The sequence below is a fragment of the Artibeus jamaicensis genome, unplaced genomic scaffold (assembly GCF_021234435.1).
Source record: "Artibeus jamaicensis isolate MK-2021 breed Jamaican fruit bat unplaced genomic scaffold, CSHL_Jam_final scaffold_847, whole genome shotgun sequence".
Taxonomy (NCBI): Eukaryota; Metazoa; Chordata; class Mammalia; order Chiroptera; family Phyllostomidae; genus Artibeus; species Artibeus jamaicensis.
In genome coordinates this window covers 24,129,665-24,138,642 of record NW_026522057.1, presented here as the reverse complement: position 1 = coordinate 24,138,642, position 8,978 = coordinate 24,129,665, and the positions used below count along the sequence as shown (strand labels likewise).

Below are 8,978 nucleotides of genomic sequence, written 5' to 3'. Positions count from 1 at the left end.
CTGGTTCCTTGTGTCACTTCTAACTTAATGTTCCTTTATTTTCCTTTGCATTCTACTGAATGCCAGATGGCACATAGCTTTCTTTTAGATTTTTGATCGGTACATCAGTGTTTTGACTGTGGGTGGGATGGCAGAATCCCCCTTTCTTTTTTTTTCGCACTCAGGTGAATTTGATGCACAGACCATGTTTCCCCCGAAACGGTCCAGGGAAGGGGTGGAAGAGTCCGATCAGCGCTCTGCCCCACAGCAGAGTACACTCTTTCAGGGACAGGCAGGGGATCCAGGATGTCTTTCCTCAAATGGCAGAAGAAATAGGCAAACTCACCAGAGTGGAGTTCCTTTCTTATGCTCTGTGCTGACCCTCCCACTTCTTGAGGCCTTAGTAAAATTTACCGATGACCTTCACTTGTTCACTATACCTGACTAGGTCATCTGCTATAGCGTCATCCCTTGGCAATGTTCTATGTCATGCTTTCTTAAGCTTAAACCCTGGTTCAGCGATTCTCAACATTTCAACTCAGGGCTCATATAAACTAATTACTAAAATCTCGTGCCATACAAAAAAGAATTGATTTTCTTGCCAATCTGAAAAGAAAAAAAATAGGTATAATTTTGATTCATTCACACTGGACAGCTGTTGTTGAGTAGCCTGTTGGAATCTTTTAAGTTTGTCACTCTAAGGGAAAAGGTCAGCGCCACCGACTAAACAGTCAGGTACTGTATGTTTAAGGGATTCTTGCTGTAAGCCGGTAGAAAATCACTGCCGTAGTTACATAAATGGACTCGTGTTTCTAAGGTGCGCCTGCACTAACGCAGCGTCCATTCATTTGGGTATGGCCTGATTTCCTTCTCGGGTCGTCACTTTACCTGAAGTGCTCACGGCTTTAAATATCATCCTCTGCCCCAACTCCCAACTGTCTGTCTCACCTCCAGCCTCCTTTCCGACTCCCTGCTACCCATCTCCTTTTGGACACCTAGTAGACACCTCCAACTCCACTCAACTCACACCCACGCAAGCATTCTGCACCCGGGTCACCTCTTTGGGTCCCCCTATGTAAATTAGTTCCAGAAGGACTTATTTACACAGGAGGTGTCACGTGCTGTGCTAGAGCCACAACTAGAGTGGTGCGAGGCATCGTGGCAGGCAGGCGATAAATAGAGATGCATCTGCCCTTGGAGTTTTGATTTGTTTTGGTTAAACTGGATCGGTCCTCCGGAGACGAGCAAAGAATGGGGTTGATGGTTCTTAGTGATGAACCCGTTTTGCCTCCTCTCCGCTTTTTATGGAAGGCTGTGGATTCCTGATGTCTTTCAATCGCTCAGAATCCCAATTCTCGGGTGCGGTCAGACCGCTGGCCTCTGGGGTTTTCTTCCAGAGGCGCCGCCGTGGACTCCACGGAGTCCCGTGAGGACCAGCCCCGCAGCGCGACTCGTCGAGGGGTGAGCGACCCGAGGCTTCCTCCCTGCTCGGCCGGACCCGGCCACCGCGCAGGCTGCGCGTCGGGGAGCTGACGGCTCGGCCTCCGCGACGGCGCGCGTGGTGCCGGCTCTCGAGGCCGCGGCCGGCACCGCCCGACGTCACTTCCGACCGGGGCCAAGATGGCGGCGCCGCGACCGCGGGCGCCGGGGCGTGCGGTGGGGTGGCGGCGACGAGGGCGGCGGCTCTTGGCGCTCTGAGGCGCGGGGGCGGTGGGCGCAGGTAAGAGGCTACCGGGGCGGGCGACTTCCGGGACGGCGGTGGGCGCGGGGGCGGGACCCTCGTCCCTGCCCGCGAGGCGGCGGTGACCCGCCGGGGACCCAGGCGCGCAGGGCCGGGTGGGCGGACGCGCCCACTCCGAGGTTCGCGCGTCGCGGGCCGGTGAGAGTCCCAGCAAGAGGAGCGGCCCGTCAGCGGCCGGGGGTGTCCCTCGCCGCGGCGCCCAGCACCCCAGCACTCCGGCCCGCCCTGGGGCCGGCGGCGGCGAAGTTGCGGGCTCGCTTTGTCGCCGTTGGTTTGCCGCGCGCCCGGCGAGCGGGACGCGGGGGGTTGCGGTGCGGCGGTCCGGCGGCGCGGGGCGCGCGGCGGCACGGGCCCCGGAGGAGGCTCGGCCCCCCCGGAGGAGGCTCACGCGGGGTCCCGGGGCCGTTCCAATTTCGAGTCGTTCTGCAGCTTTTCTTTTGTGTGCAAACCGAGCGTGTCTTTCACACTTGCAGCCTTAATTTGCGTCTTGCGTCTTTGTGTTTGCCAAGTAGTTTTTGTTCGGCTCTAACCTGAATTGTCTCCCTTCATATTCCTGTTGTAGACCCACCGACGTTTCTTATTTTTAACATACGTGCATTTTTAGATTCTTTGTTGTTGTTGTTGAAGATATTCACGAACCTATTTTTGATGGTGGCAAGTGAGACGTGAAGAAGACCTAACAGGTCAGGGTTTATTCCCAAACCGCCTGCTTCCTTCCAACCCACCGAGCCACGGCTGGCCACCTTGTGTCACGGGTGACCTGCGGGACCGACCTCTCAGCTCAGCGGGAAGCCCACGTTCCGCCTTCAGGACGCAGTTGTGTGAATTCCCCGCAGAGGACACCCTTGCTGGCCTCTCACCTTCATTCAGTGTTGTTTGAGGTTTTATTTTAGAAATGGAACGCCTTTCGGTGACTCCCATTAGGTCCTTAGATCCCTTAAATCAGACACTAAAATGGTCCTACCCAGAACGCGATTAAAAATATCTAAGTTTTTGTTGGCTACAGGCTTATTGTTGTTAAAGGCAACCGCAGCGTTTTACGACTCAACGATTCTTAGACGCACATCATCGTATCACTTTGACCAGTGGTTACGTCCAAGTATTGGGAACATTTAGGCCTTTACGTTTTTTCACATGTTACGAAATTATTATTGAGGAGGAAGTGAGACACACATTCCCACGTTCTTAGTAGGGTTCTGTTTTTGACATGGCAAGCCGCTGCTGCGTCTTTCTCTAGAAGCTTCCTTACAGACGCCAAAGGCCCTGTAAAGATGACCACAGCCGAGCCCTACATTTCGGGCTGTGGCAGCTGAGATGGAAAGCCCCGGTGGGACGAACATTCGCTCACAGCTTGTGGAACTCCAGCCTCTTTCTTACATCTTTTTTGATTTGATGTGAAATGTTAATACATTCGAAGTGTTTAGAAAAGCGCCAGGCACATAATAATAGTGCCTAATAAAGGTTCGCTTTTGTTGACTCCGAAGCTGGTTTCTTTAATTTGAAAAGTTGGTATATTCAGATTTTTTCTTTTTTGTAGACAGCTCCTAAAACATGACTGTTTAAATTTGTAATGACGTGTTAGTTTTGCATGTACAAAACACTGCAAGAGATTCTCACTGTGGAGCAATCAGAAAACAGAGATGGGCGCCAGGAGGAGTTGAAACCAGGCGGGGCCTTCCCTTCCTCGGATGGTCACCGTGAGCACTGTCTCCCTCAATGTGTGTGTGTTTCTTATGTAAACATATTCACTAGTGTGTGTTTGTGTTTTGGACAGGGTTGCTATCATATTGTCTGCATTGTTTGTGACCTGTCTTCCTGTAAGACCTGTGAACGTATATCCATGCCATCAAGGTTTCTTCTGTATGATTTTAATGGCTATGTGGTGTATGAATGAGCCATGATTTATTTATCAGTTCCATATTGATTATAAGGTTTCTGTCGCCTGAGATTTTCTTTTCATTGAGATTTGTTCAAAAGGCTTTTTTTTCCTGTTGGGAATGCTAAATTTCTGTAATCTTCCAAGAGCTGTGAAATGTCCATTCTGTTCTTTAGCCCCTAAAGATGTATTTTCCTGCCTGTGCAGTTAGTTTCAGCCCTTCCCTTCTCCCTGAGCCGGGTCTGTGCAGTTACACGCATAGATCCGCATGCTCGTCTTTTGATGGTTCTTTGACGTTAGATGTTTTATTTATTCATGGGACTGTTTCTTTAAGCTGCCGGTTTCTTTTCAAGTTCCAGATCTGATTTACAAACCTTTCATGTCCTGTTAAATCATAGACTTTCCAGGATGGAAAGCACCTTAGGGTTATTTACTATTTTCGTGTCTTCAATTTACTTTTCGTGCTATTTTTAATACTCAGGGGAAAAATTAAAAAAAACCCAAACTGGGCTGTCACTAGAAAATGCCATACTGGGGAGCAGAAAGGGACAGTAGGGGAAAGTTGTCAAACTTACATGGAGATCCGGGGAGTTTCCAGATGACGGGGACATTGCCTGACTGGCGTCACTGCTGATGGTGCCGACATGCCTGCAGTGCTGTGCAGTTGCCTGGTGCCCATCAGCTACACTGTCCCCCCTCCCAGCATTTGGTTAGAGGTCTTGGCTGGTGTTCTGGCTCCTTTTGAAGTTAGAAGTTTATAGTCGGAGCCATAAAAATCATCTTTGCAGAGCAACCGCAAGCTGTGGGCTCCATTACCAAGAGCAGCGCTGAGGTCCCATGAAAGCAGGATTTCTTAACCTTGACTCAGCACTGTCGACACCTTGGGCTGCGTGGTTCTGTGGTGGGCGCTGTCCTGTGCATTGTAGGATGTTTAGGCGCATCCCTGGTCCCTGCTCACGAGATGCCAGCAACTCGCCCTCTGAGTCAGGACAACTGATAAAGTCTCCAGACATTGCCAGAGATGTCCCTGGGGGTCAGAATCACCCCAGTGCTCAGCCGCTGCAGTAAAGGAAAGCCCATCTAACTGGATGGTAGCGTCACTGGTGCAGTTCATGGGAAGCTCAGAATTGACTGCACGGCTGACAGGAAGTCCGCCTGGAAGGCAGAGAAAGGACTAGTGGCCTGTGAAGTTCCCTTCTGTGTTTGGTTTTATGACCAACTTGAATGGCCACTTTCAGTGCTTCTGCTTTGGTCCCTTTTGTTGTGCAGGATGAAGCAATAGAAGGTACCTTGGAGACTATGACACAGGACTGGCCTCCCCACTATGTAGATTAAATTATTAGGAAATTTAAATGCACTTGCACAGAGTCGGCGCACCGTGAATAGTGTGAGCCGGTGATCTAGTGCACTGAATAGCACAGAAGCAGCTGTCTTTTTCTCCGAAAATGAGACTTATTGGATGGATGGAGCACCCCCTTGAAGACTGATGGTAGGAACCGAACTAGTTTTTCTAGTAAAATCTTTTTCTTTCTTTTTTTTTTAAACATCCAGTTCACTAGTGCCAGATACGATGGGTTTATCCTGAGATAAAGTTTTGTTATGAAGTGCTTACGTAACTTTAACTCACTACTCACTTCGTGCTGTAAAGATCACTTTTGAGCTTCGTGGCGAACATGCATCATTAATGCAACTTTCCCTGGGGGAAGGGAGTGTCATCGTCACATCTTTGTAACCCTTAGGTGTGTGGATAGTGTAGATTGAGTGTAAGTGTGGTATAAGTACTCTTTACTTACATTAGAACTTAGTGATAAAATGTAATGAGAGAGATCCATTGGAGGACGGTTTGCTGATGGCGTGGCTTTCTGCAGTAGGAAATATCTGCGTACTGCCACTGGAATGAATGCATGTGTCGTTTCAGTATTCTTTCTTAAAGAGAGTGCCTTCTGTTCCCCACCCCTCCTCCCTGAGGGGTGAGAGTTACTGTACACAGTAAATCTGGTTCATTTGGAGTGAAATAAGCTTACAGTATTTTTCTCGGTGCTGTGTAGTATTTATTCTTAGGGTCTTGGTCCGTGTCATGCCTAGACTATGTTTTCATTTGTCAGCCCTTCAGAACATGCTCTAGAGGGAGGTTTCACTGAATAGCCTACATGTTTGCCAGCCATTTTGGTGAAAAGAGTATTTTGTAGCTCTGCAATAAATCATACGATAGGCTTTGCTTTGAAAGAGCTGAATTATTTGTTGGCACAGCTCGCCTGAGATGTGTAAAACTAAGTGCGACTGTTGGTTTGATTACCGTGGGCCGCCTCTCTGGAAGTTGGCGAAACCTACAGACCTCATAGGTGCTTCTGAATTGACCCCCCAAGACTACATTCATCTCTGGTGGGGAAGTTCTGAGGCATCTTCAACTAATTTTAACGATGCCAAAGAAATTTAAAGAGTTTCAGATTCACCAAGCACTAAACAACATGAGTCAGTGTGAGTCCTGTACATTTCCCAGGACCTTCTGAAGACAGTACAAATTAGGCACCATGTGGAGTATAAAAACGACATTCTGAACGTTTCGTGCTCTGCAAGGCTTATTTTAGGGGCTTGGCCATAGTTTCGAGAAGTCCTACTTTGAAAGCCCATCTGACAGTAGGAGTTTTTAAAGGAGGGCTCTTGGGGTGAACCAGATTCTTGATGGTGAGGCTCTGGTACGACCTGTTAGAGGTCCAGAGCAGGGCTGGTCACATGTTTGGGGAGACAGACCCTGTGTCGGTGCGGTCTCCTGGCCCTGGCGCTGCGCTGACCTCTGGGCAGGGAGTGAACTGGCCACAGAGGGAGCCTGAGACCCTTGTTTTCGGCAGTGGCGGGGGCAGGCCAGCCATCCTCTAGCCTCTTCCTCTTTGTGAAGTGGGGACTGTGATCATTTATTTCTTTCACTGGGACGTTTTGAAATGAATAGATAAAGAAAATGCAGGCAGTTTGAGATACTGTAGGTTTTTCAAAAACATTCATAGCTTTTTTCCTTAGGAATCACTCCTAATACAGGAGGTATTGAGGGGGTCACGTGGCACAGCAGTCTGGAGAGACCCTTCCAAGTTCTCTCTGGAGGCTTTCCCTTTTGGCCTCTCCCGCGTCCCCCCCCCCCCCCACAACCCTGCACCTGCTGAGCATGGTGGGGGGCACCTTTTTTCCTAGGCCTTCCCATGCCTTTCACCAGGCCAGATCCTTCACTTCTACTCTTCTCTCTGGATATTCCTTCCCATGGTGATCTCCTCTGTCCCTGGGTACCTGCTTGTGGCTGAAGACTTGTAAATCTCTGCCCGCAGCCTTGAGGGCAGGGTGGCCAGTGCTGGGGGCCTTTCCCCCTATTTGAAGGATGCAGCTCTCCGTGTGGACGTCTGGGCTCCCCTCACAGTCTCCGAAACAGAGCTCATCACCTTCCACTTAACCCCCGCTCCCGGCTGCTCTGCCCTTAAAATATGCTCACTGTTCTGTCGGCCCAGCACCCCTTGTGGACTCATCTTCACCAGCCACTTTCACCTCCTGCGGTGCTGGAAGACATGCTCTGTGGCTGCCTTCTTCCCACCTGCCCTCCCTCTTCCGTGTTGATTTAATCTTCCTAAAGTGCCAGGCGTGGTTTGGTTTGCCCCCTCTACCGGTGCAGTGCGAAACAGCTCCTGGCTCCCCGCTGCCCATCCCACGTGGCGAGAGCTGCCCTCCTGATGGGCAGTCCTGAAACCGGGTCTTCCTGGCCTCTGGCCTGCAGGCGTCCATGGGCTTTGCCTTTGACTCCTCTTCCACCCTTCGCTAAAGGCTGTTAGGACTTCGGAGTGGGTCCGGAGGGAGGGGCGTGGGGCAATTACTCCTCACACAGGTCTGGGGAGCCCTGACCACAGGGTCCAGTATACGTTTGACCTGGAGCTGCCCGCCCCTGCCGTCCCATCCAGTCTGTCATTGCTCTGCACCTACTGAACGTGGTGGAGGGGCAGCTTCGCCCCCGTCCCTTGTACCGTTCACAAAGCCAGGTCCTTCATCTTCTGCTCTTCCGTCTGGGTGTTTCCTCTAGAGCCCCACTGGTTTTCCATGGCCAAGGGCGCTGAGGGACAGCCTTGCGTTTTTATCATAAATGAGGAGGCGTTTATCTTTGCCTTGAAACAAGAACTGCAGATAATTTATTTTGAGGAACCTACTTTGCTTTAAAAAAGTAAAACTCATGTATGTACAAGAGCTTCTTAAACTGTAGAGAAATATACCAGCATGACTATTTTAAAATGTTCTGGAGAACGGAAGTAGTGACATATTTAGAGGATAGATTTCAAACCTCAGATTTTATTTAAAGTAGAAGAGTTGCTCCCTACCAAAATAGTAAACACCTTAATAAGCTTGGGAGAAGATGTACGGAATCTTGTGGTGATGTGTGTGCCTCAGCAAAGTGTAGTGAATCCTCACTCTATCTGGCGTAACTTCCCATTTGGCTTTAGGTCGTTCACTTATGAATTCAGGAAGCCCCTTATCAATTATATGCAATTGTGGAACATGAGTTTTCTAGATCTATTTCTGTGTAGGAAAACCCCACGATGCTCTGAGCAGCCACTTGGAAGTGACTGTTAATATTGAGGGAGTCTCCTTGTGATGAGATGGATTCCTAGTGCCAGGACCAGGGTGCAGTGTTTTGCCCACTGAAGCTTTTGTCTCTTTTCCCGGAGATTCAGAAGTGTTCCGTAGGGTTCCTGAAAATCTCTGAATTGTGAATGTTTAATCACAAAAGTAACATCCATATTGGCAGCTCCAGTGGAAAAACAGTAAAGGTGTTGACTGAGAATAAATTTTATTTTGGGAGTTGTGAAATGAAGTATCATGTGGCACCTTGGTTTCGAAATTTTGGCATTTGAGTGTTAGGAAGGAATCAACTTAGTTTTCTATAATATCAAGTTTTTACACATCTAACTTGGGCAAATGTTAGAAAAGTATCGTTTTATAGGAACTTCTTTGACGTCAGTGCTGTTTTGCAGACTGTGCCGCCCGAGGCGGGTCGGGGCCAGCCTGTCAGAGGGCAGCCGGCAGCGGCAGTGATCGCGACCGTGGCACAGTGCGCGGCAGAGAGCAGCGACTGCCCGGGAGGCGTGTGTTTTCACCCGCCCACCTTTCCATGTGGGCTTTTTCCATCTGTGTTTTTTAGCAATTAGTACTAAAAATAAAGAAATTAGCTTTTTAATTCAGGAGTGTTTTGATAGGATAGAGTTACTTCATCCAAGAAAATTGACCTTTTTTTTTTTTTAGCATCAGAGAGAGGAATATCCTACTGTTAGTGAGAGTATGTTTTAATTTCTGTGGAGAGACTAGGTAGTGTTAATCGTGGAGTGGGAGGGAATTATTGTCCAGATCCTAAACAAA

The 8,978-nt window shown here is 49.3% G+C and overlaps 1 protein-coding gene across 5 annotated transcripts in view; it reads left to right on the top strand.

Moving 5' to 3' along the window:
- Positions 1–1,608: 1,608 nt before the first annotated feature.
- The window catches only part of PRDM2 (PR/SET domain 2), a 112,725-nt gene continuing 105,355 nt past the window's right edge, over positions 1,609–8,978 (top strand). The window contains exon 1 of one of the 5 annotated variants that reach the window (XM_053660274.1): positions 1,609–1,699. The gene's annotated coding sequence lies outside the window, so the exon portion shown is untranslated. The remainder of the gene's footprint in view (positions 1,700–8,978) is intronic. The other 4 variants (XM_037165642.2, XM_053660275.1, XM_037165645.2 and 1 more) reach the window with 4 other exon arrangements.